Below are 9,972 nucleotides of genomic sequence, written 5' to 3'. Positions count from 1 at the left end.
AGAACAACATGTATTGTCAATGTGAAGGCTTCAAAAAAATTATTAAATTATTAAAAAATTATGATTTACATCGTAAATATATCAATCAGTAAGAACATTTAGGCGCGGAAACGAACAAATCAAGAAGGGCTGCAGAAACGTACGCATGGTTCAGACACACTGGTTTAGACTAAGGAACACAGGATTAACTTTATCGCTTCATTAACATGATTACCCGCGCGAATACGAATGTTCTGTCGAGATGTTCACTTGACACGGTAGCATGGACAGGCTTTGCACCAGCAGCACCACTGCACGAAAGGAAACGTTTTTCGATAGATTACGAACATTTGTATCCACTGTTTATGCAAACGCAAACACGAAAAGGGGGCTACCGAAGCGAGACGAAAAAGTGAAATAGAGCACACCATAGAGTCTCTCACTATATTACCTAAACGGAAATCTGGCGCTGCTGCGCTCTGGTATTCATGGGAATGCCGGTACATTGTGACTTCGGATTGGCATCGTTCTTGGAGAGCCAGGGGCCGAATCCTATAACGGTTCAGAATACGAACCATTCGCTTTGCCGCTTCCGTCACTAAATGGGCCACTTCCAAGCCGGTGGTGGAAGAAGGGGAGGACGCGACAAATAGATGAGAGGGCGCCACCACTGAAGTGTACGTCATTATATGACGAGGTAATCGAGAAATTGCAGCATGTTTCTGCTAGCTAAATAAATGTCAAATATAAATTAAATATTATACGCCAACTTCTGAAGTATAAACGTCTGGTGCCGGGCGTTTACGCAATGCAGAAGTAATTTATTAATGTTGTGAAGAAGACGCGCCTCGGAGCACAGCCGCATCACCAACGCGCGGCTCGTCTCGGCTCGCGCTGTTGATTTTGCTGGCGTCCGTTTGGACAATGCTTGGGGGCTGCCTCGCCGTTCCCCGTCGCTGTGCATTCGCATTAGGCGCCGCCAATAAACCTTTTCTCAATTGGTGGAGGTGCTGGTACTCAAACCCCGTCGCTTGAAACCCTGGAGCTGAGATCAAGAACGCTACCGCCCGCCATGACCGACAGCTCATCGCAAACGGCACCGACGCCACAGTCCGTCACCTGCACCGGCGTTTCGCGACAACGGGACCCCAAGATCTTGAGCGGTGCAGACGACGAAGACGTAGAAGACTGGTTTGCGTCAGAGAGAGCCGCAGAGCCGCAGAGAGCTCTCCACATGCCAGGTACAAGCACTCTCGTGAGGCACCTTTCGAAGCGTCTCATCGCTAAAATCGCCATTAGAAGAGCGCCAGCAACGCCTCGCGCATGGCGATACAGCGCGTGTCTCCCGTGCACGCGCTCACGGCAGCACCCGAGTCTGCCGTCCAATGAGAAGCCACGGCGTGGCTCTTGGCCTTCGGGGCGCGTGAAAAGTGCGGTCGGCGGAGAGACGCGGTTGACTGTGAAATAGGCTGCTGTTAACTCTTTTTTCAAAAGTGTATGAATGCTTAATAATTGAGTTTCCGGGCACAAGTTCGCCCACAATAAACCAGTGTGTTTAGTGTGCTTCATTGAAGAGTGCTACATTTCTGGTGGAGGTGCGGGGTATGATCGGAAGTCCCCAGTTCGTAAGAGAACGGAGCCCCGACCCTCAGCGATTGGAACCCAGGGAACTGACTCCAGTACACCAGCGCACAAGCCGCCGCATCCGAGGAGACCCACCCGAGTTCGGACCGCTTCCTGTTGCTGCAGCAGTGCGGGCAACAGTTATCAGCGACGGTGCAACCATGACCAGCCCAGTGGCATCATCCCAGCTCATCGTGTACCCACCACGCACGCCCGAGTCCTTCCACGGCGATACGTTCGAAGATGTGGAAGACTGGTTAGAGCAGTTCGAGCGAGTGGCAGATTTCAACGGCTGGGACGAGACACGGAAGCTTCGCAACGTGTACTTCGCGTTAGAAGAGTCAGCGAGGACGTGGTACGTCAATCATGAAGCGACACTATCTTCGTGGGAAGAATTTCGGCGACAGCTGCTTGCCACGTATGCCAGCACCGATCGGCGAGAGAAGGCAGAGCACGCCCTACAAGCCAGAAACCAGCGCACTAACGAAAGTGTCGGCATGTATATCGAGGACATGTCCCGTCTCTTCTCGCGCGCTGATCCAAACATGACCGAAGAGAAGAAATTACGCCATCTGATGCGTGGCGTTAAGCAGGAGCTGTTTGCAGGACTCGTCCGCAACCCACCACACAGTGTTGCTGAGTTTCGCGCCGAAGCGACGACCATAGAGAAGGCGCTGCAGCAGCGTGCCCATCACTACAATCGTAATGTCACCAGCGCACCGGCCGATATGCTGTCAGCAGGCCCAGGCAGTAACACCGAAGCACTAAGAGAACTGGTGAGATCAATCGTAAAGGAGGAGCTTCGAAAGCTGCAGCTACCGGAAGCCACGCCGACAGTCTCAACTCTCGCCGCCGTCATTCGAGATGAAGTTCGCCACGCCATTCTGCAGCCAGGACGTGAGGAACCGCCTGCTCATCATGACCAACCACCACCCGTACGTCGCGTGCCAACGTACGCTGATGTGTTATGCCAACCGACCAGGCATGCATTTGCGACTCCCAGCAGCCGCCAGCCGACTCTGCGCAGTGGACCCCTTCTAGCAGAGCTGAGGCCACGAAAAAGTGACGTGTGGCGTGCACCCGACCGGACACCACTCTGTTTCCACTGCGGGGAAGCTGGACACCTTTACAGAATGTGCCCATATCTAAGAGCAGGTCTTCGCGGCTTTACGATAAATGCGCCTTGCCCCCGTAATGGCGAAAGACCCACCGAAATTCAGGACTACTTGACCCGACAACAGGATCCGGCTGCGAGATACCAACACCAGCCCCGATCATCAGCGTCTGAACGCTACCGATCACCAAGTCCACGGCCATCCTCGATTTCACCAAGGCGTCGTTCACTGAGCCCACGTCCGGAAAACTGAAGCGAGCGACCTGTGGAGGCGAGGCCGCTGACGTTCGAAAAAGCCAAGATCCTCCGTCAAGTTTACCGAGCAGCCGCGACGAACAGAAGCGGATGAATAAGATAAGTGAACAGAGAATTTCTTCAGACTTGCGCATTACAATAGACGGTCATGAATTGAGTGCTTGTACCTGGCATGTGGAGAGCTCTCTGCGGCAATATGAATGGGTGAGCGCAGACAACAAGTCGGATGATCCAGCCAAGTTAACCCACGTCATCTTTTAACGCGACAGCGTTAAGGAGCTCGTGTCGCAGAAAAACCGGTGTCGGCGGCGTTGGCCGTGAGCGATAAATCCCAGCAGGCACTTCATGAATAAAAAACAACTTGCAAGATGGGCTGGGTGGGAATCGAACCAGAGTCTCCGGAGTGTGAGACGGAGACGTTACCACTGAGCCACGAGTTCGATGCTTCAAAGCGGTACAAAAGCGCCTCTAGTGAACGCGGTGTTGCCTTAGAAACGAGCTGTTTCTAAGGCTCAGGCGTGCGTCGTTTGCTCAGGCTCACATTTCGTTGTCGCGCCGAACGCTGCGTTGCTCGACGCTCACCGCGTCCGATGCGGGGCGCGTAGTCGCTGCGCCGTAGCGCGTCTTACACCCCTTGGCGGGTCGACGGGAACGCTGTCGCGTTCCACTCTTGAAGGCGAAGCTTAAGCGTCCTCCAATTTTTATCTGGCTGGTGTTGCCCAACTGTGGTTTCACAACACAAAAGTGACGTACCCACATGGTCAGTCTTCAAGACAACCTTTACGGAAGTGTTCGGCCGACCCGCTGTTCGCAAGCTGCGTGCCGAACAACGCTTGCGCGCCCGAGCACACCAGACGGCAGAAACGTTCACAAGCTACATAGAAGACGTCGTGGACCTTTGTAAACGAGTCAACGGCGCAATGCCCGAAGCTGAGCGAATTCGCCATATACTGAGAGGCATCGATGACGGCGCATTCCAGATGCTCCTAGCCAGGAATCCGCGCACTGTGTCTGAAGTTGTCAGCCTATGCCAAAGTTACGATGAGTTACGGAAGCAACGCGCTTCGACTCGGCGTCCTCTGGGAAGCGACGACTTGTTGGCGAGCCTTGTACGACCTGTACGACCCATCCTCATTCCTTCAGCGGGTCAAGAAATTTGTGCGTGAGGAAGTTGCCCGCCAACTTTCTTTAGTCCCCTTCAATCAGGAGCCCGCCTCCCGTCTTCCAAACACGCTCCGCACCCTAATTTCCGAAGAGGTCGCCCAAGTTGTCCCTTCCGCACACCATCAGCCGCCTGCAGCCGCGAATCTCAACTCTGCGCTGGCAGTGCAGCCTGTCGCCAAGCCTCTCACCTATGCGCAGCCAGTCCTGCCTGTGGCCGCGCCTCTTACGTACGCACAGGCAGTACGCAGGCCTCCACAGGCGTCTTTCGCGACCCAGTCCCAACCGCTGCCACCGGAAGCCCATGCTGCATCTTGGACCGCACCGTGAGCTAATCCTTGGAGGACACCTAACAATCGACCTATCTGTTATTCTTGCTGCACTCCCGGACACGTCGCCTGTTATTGCCGCCGTCGCCCTCAAGCGTTCGGCGACACCTCGCGGCCCTTCCAGTACGGCAGCCAGCCATTTCGCCAATACGCCGCTCCTTCCCCCCGACCGTACGCTCGTGCTGACATGCCAGAATTTCCTTCGCGTCGCTCGCCATCCCCTTGCGGACGCTCGCTCTCCCCAATGCGTCGGCGACCCGCACCACCTGACCAGGAAAACTGAACGTCGCAGTTCAAGAGGCAAGAACTGCGCCCCCTTCGAACTGTCTAAGTCCTCGCGCCTCTCCTGCTAACGTGGTAGAAATTTGTGTAGGAGGTGTCCCTGCATTCGCTCTTGTGGATACCGGCGCAGCCGTTTCTGTGATAGCCGCCAAACTGTGCCGTTCGCTGCGCAAGGTGACCACGCCGCTTTCTGGACTGTCGCTTCGTACGGCAAGCGCGCAGCACGCCACTCCGCACGCAGCCTGTACTGTACGTGTGCTTATTCATGGCATGGACGACCGCACGCCAAGTTTCGCCCGAGACGCCAGCGCTCGTTTCTCCCCTGGCGGCACGGTTTCCCTTCCCACGGGTGTATGCTTCCGCCGCTTCCCTTCGCTCGCGCTGAGCCAGAGGAGGCTCAGGCTGAGCTCGCGCTGCACGCGAGAAGGCTTTTGTTTGCGATGGCGCCTCGCCGGAAGACTGGTAATTACTGTTGTGTTGTGAACTGCCATAACAGCAATGTGAACACGAAGGGGCTGCAGCCTCCAGTGGAATTCTACCGATTCCCCACTAAATGGTACGAGAAAGGCAGACGACAGATGTGGATTACCGCAGTGCGCCGAACAAAGTAAGTAAACAACTTTTGTTGCATGCGCTAGCGGTGGTCAGAACTCACGCATGCCGAGAAATTTAATGTGTGCACGATGCATTGAACATGACCGCAACTCATTCCTGCATAACCACTGTACTCATCGATCGAGTTACTGTACAATGCCGGCGTGACCAAGACGCGCGCGCCTTGGTCACGCCGGCATTGGTGAAGCAGAATTACAAATGCTTTCAACTTCGGTCTCTTAACCACTATTATAAAAATTACCAAGCTTTTTACGCTGCTTCCAATTTTCTACGTTGTAGGGGACGTGCTAGTTAAAGTTGTGTATGCATGTCATATTTTATCTGTGCAGTGAAACATTTTGTGTATTTCCGCACAGTGCCGATGGAAAGTCCGTGGTCGCCAACAGAGAGTACAAGGATTTGCAGCAGACATTTTGTGGGCAACTGCAAAAGTAACTGCAGCCAACACCCGTCGTATGTGCCGACCATTTTTCCGGCGGCGTACAAGAAACGGACACCTGACCCAGAAGTGGCGCAGAGGTATGATGGCCAGTGTAGTGCAAAATGCAGTGCGCGTTTTAAAGCGTCTTGCTTAGACAAAGGATTCTCGCTTCCGTGCTTTGCGAGAATTTGTTCCGCGCGCGTCCTTGATAGTTAAACAAGGCTAAAAATAGAAAGGAAACTGTGCAGGACTAACTTCAGCTCGCATAGTCGCCGGATTTCTGCTAGTGCGGTCGCTCAAACAGTATCAAGACAGTCCACGCTACTTCTTTTTCATGCTAGAAGATGGCATAACCCAATTTTCGCCTCGGTGCACAAGAAAAACAAAGCCCAAATTATCTGGGCCGTGCAGTAGTTAGCCAGGAATTTTCCTCAATGATAAAATATCCGGTTTGCTCCCCCCCATCCCTCTCCTGGCTACTCCCCTCTGACCGTCTGACTGTGGTGAACTCTGTGGTATTAGATATGCTAAAAGTTGATTACCGTACATTTATTAAAAGAACAGAACATATATTAACCTTGCAATGTACAGCTTGATCTAGCTGGTGCCACACTCTCTTATTTTCCTTAGGTGGAAACGGCGGTCTGTAAGGGCAGCCAGATCAGTGCAAAATGCTGTGTAGCAGGCTGTGCCTCAAAGTACTCCTCAAGTTAGCCCACCAATGCAAGATCAAGATTCCTCTGCTTGCCTGGACGTCTATGACACACTTGCAAGTGATGCGGAATCACCAGTGATGCCTCTCACACCTATCAGTGATGACCCTCAGCGTTCAGCGGGACCCTATGAAACACAACAGGCTCAACCAGTTACACAGGCCGATGCTGTAAGCATGTGCTTTTGACATATCGACCTTGTTTTTGTGTTTACCTGTAATATCAGTCACGCTGTCTACATTGATCATTGTGTTAAATACTTCACAGCCTGCCTTATTTTTGCAAACACCGCAGGCATGCCAAACAGAACTAGAATCTCGAGGAAACCTGGTTATCCTCCTGTCAGCGACAAATGGGTCTGAGGTATCAACTCAAGTTTCTCACATTAACAATGTGACAAGGTACAGTTATCACTACACATTTGCTGGGTTCATCTTATACTTACTGTTGTCTTGACTTTCACCAAAATGGCTGTAGCAGTAATTCATAGGCAGACCTCAGAAGAACGCATTGAAGCATGCATTCCTCATAACAAAAATATTTAAATAACTGTCATGATGGGTAAAAGCTGCCATTTTGGTGCATATTATCTCACTTCATAGCTAATGCAGCACATACTGAAATGCCGTCATATGGTATGTCACATCACCACGCATTAACTAACTAACTAACACCACGCATTGCATTAACTTGCTTGTATTTGTACAAAATGTGGTGATAGGCATCGTTTGTCACCACTACTATAAAGTTCTCTCCCTTGTCATGCAGGCACCACTAGTGACTTTATTGAAGCACAGTTGTACATATACATGTGTCATTACATGACACATCATTATTGATGCACCAACACTAGTGCATGAGCCTGCCGCACTGATCAATGCTGTGGTCCTTTATATGCGATCTCCTAAGCCCATGAACAGTGGCCACTTATAAGCAACTTTATTTTCATGAAATTATCATTGCAACTGCACATTTATTAGAAATGGCCTGAGAGTGCACAGTGCAGCTTACTGCATGAATTGTTTGCTAAAGAGCAACCTAATCGTATTTGTGCCAATCGTGAAAAGACAAGAGAGCAGCGGCAAATACATGTGAAGTACAGCCTGTAAGCAAACTTGTCACAAAGCCCACGGGTTTGTGGTTTGAGAGGGACAGAAGAGGAGTTACACAACCGAATGCTGATTTCTGCTTCTCTCCCAGAAGGATCTTTCTCTACTTCTCTTTTCCCCAATAAAGATAGGAAGTTAGCAGCAAGGGGGTGGAAAGAACTAAATTAATTAGCACGTTTTTTTTCAAGACATGCTTGCCGCTGCAATTTTGTCGCTGACTATGGCTTTCTCTGTAGTACCATTTTTATTTTCTTTATGTACGTAATCCGGCGCTTGATTTTTACTGTCTATTTGCTTGCTATGTCATTTAAAAGACGGCAGTACGTATAAATAAGTAAGAAGTGAAGGCTCCATGCTTTGTAAGTCTAGACTTGCTTGCAATACTGTAAATGTAAAGTTCATGTATATTTACAAGAAATTTAATGTAAACAGTCTACTAAGTTGGGTATGATAGCATGACTGGTAATATTTACATAACATGAGGCAATACAGAGATTAGCTAGTAGCTATTGGAGACATTTCTTACTTTCTGGGCGTAATCTGTTTCAGAATAGCTGTATCACTCTGTGTAGGGTTGGGAGAGGCTACATTGTTCCTAAAATAGTCACAAGCTTGTAAAAAATTTGCTTATTAAGGCCGTATTTCAAATGTTTTCTGCTGTTCTTGTAGGTCACTGGGACTGATGGAAGCTGGAAGAGGAAATGTGAATTCTTTGGATTTGAGACACTTAAGCAAAATGAGACTGCTTTGCGAGACATATGTGGGGTCACTATACAGGTCTTTAGTCTTTTGCTGAATATTCTGCCAGAGCCTAGCTACCGAAGCACAGATATGACCCGCGAGGACAAGCTTTGTCTTTCTTTAGCCAAGCTTAAGCTTGGGGTAAGCTTCAATGCTTTGTCTGTGATTTTCGGAGTGGCTGCATCAACTGGATCAAGTGTATTTAAAAAAACCCTCGACATACTTAGCACAGCCTTGAAAGAGCGGGTATTTGTGCCACCAAGGGCTATCATCAAGCAGTGCATGCCACAGCCATTCAAAGAAAATTATCCAGACTGCACACTTATTATTGACTGTACAGAAGTTCGAGTTGAAACGCCATCAAATCCCGACTGCCAGCACATGCTCTATTCCTATTACAAGGGAGGTTATACCTTGAAGGTCCTTGTCAGTATAATTCCAAATGGAATGATAGCCTTCATGTCAGGGGTATATGGTGGGCGGTGCACTGATTCCTTTATTACCCAAGACTCTGGTTTTCTCAATCTTATACAAGAAGGGGATATTATCTTGAGCGATAAAGGGTTTCCACGCATCCGGACAGATGTTAAGGACAAAGGCGGAGTCATCTTGATGCCTCCCTTCAATTCTGGAGGCGGTCAACTGTCCCAAGAAGACATGGATGAAACATATAAAATTGCATCTGTGCGGATCCATGTTGAGCGGGTTATTCGCTATACAAGATCAGGAAAGTATACAGGATCCTGCGCAACACAGTGCCCTTAACTTTGGTGCCGCATATGGACAAAGTGTTCTCGGTATTTGCGGCCTTAGTCAATATGCAGCCACCAATCATTAGAAAGAAAGAATGAGTGCATTCTTTGTAATGCTTTGTGAGTGAGTTTTGCATGGAAATTTTGTGTGTGAATATAATTCCTAAAGGAAATTTAACAATGCGTAAATAAAGATTACCAGTGTTGTCTTGTACAGATGCCAGCAGAGTACATGTTACAAATGTGGCATCATGATGCACCAGTGCATTTGTTTCTGCACAGCCAAAAGAGAATTTATTGAAAGATCATGTAGTTTATTCATTCATAAATGTTTCTTTAGTTGTACGCTGGATACACAGCATGATTAAGTTAGCTTATGGTGCCCTGCAATATTATTTTGTGTCTGCCGTATGCACACTGATATTGTTTGCAATGGCTTGTGATTTCAATAAATATTTCATTTATCAGTCCTGTCATCGTCTAACTGTTCGCAGATATTGTGCCTCAAACCCGCAGGTGGACATTAAACAAGCTAGCCAGCTTGTCATCTGCTATCTCTAACCTTCTTGCATATCACATTAAGTGTTTCTTGATGTATTGTTTTTCAGGTATATATCACCAAGCTTCTAGAATAGACTAACAATGAGAGTATTTGGTTTACGTATTTAATTTCAGTCATATGAAATACCAAAAGTTGATAAAATGCTGTAACCTGAAGCATTCCAAGTATAGTCCATGCTTGCAATGCATAGACTATACTTCACATCTTTATCGATTTAACAAAGTTAAAATTAAACATGTAAGGGTAGTTTCACACTTTATTAGGACTAGATTCAGCAACATTAAAATATTGCATATAAAAGTAACTGCAGCTTCTA

At 48.8% G+C, this 9,972-nt stretch overlaps 1 pseudogene; it reads left to right on the top strand.

Moving 5' to 3' along the window:
- Positions 1–2,330: 2,330 nt before the first annotated feature.
- LOC126538487 (uncharacterized) lies at positions 2,331–9,564 on the top strand (annotated as a pseudogene).
- The last annotated feature ends 408 nt before the right edge of the window (positions 9,565–9,972 follow it).

Source organism: Dermacentor andersoni, chromosome 4 (assembly GCF_023375885.2).
Source record: "Dermacentor andersoni chromosome 4, qqDerAnde1_hic_scaffold, whole genome shotgun sequence".
In the NCBI taxonomy this organism is placed as follows: Eukaryota; Metazoa; Arthropoda; class Arachnida; order Ixodida; family Ixodidae; genus Dermacentor; species Dermacentor andersoni.
Note: the sequence above shows the minus strand (reverse complement) of the source record. Positions and strands in the feature narration are given on the sequence as shown.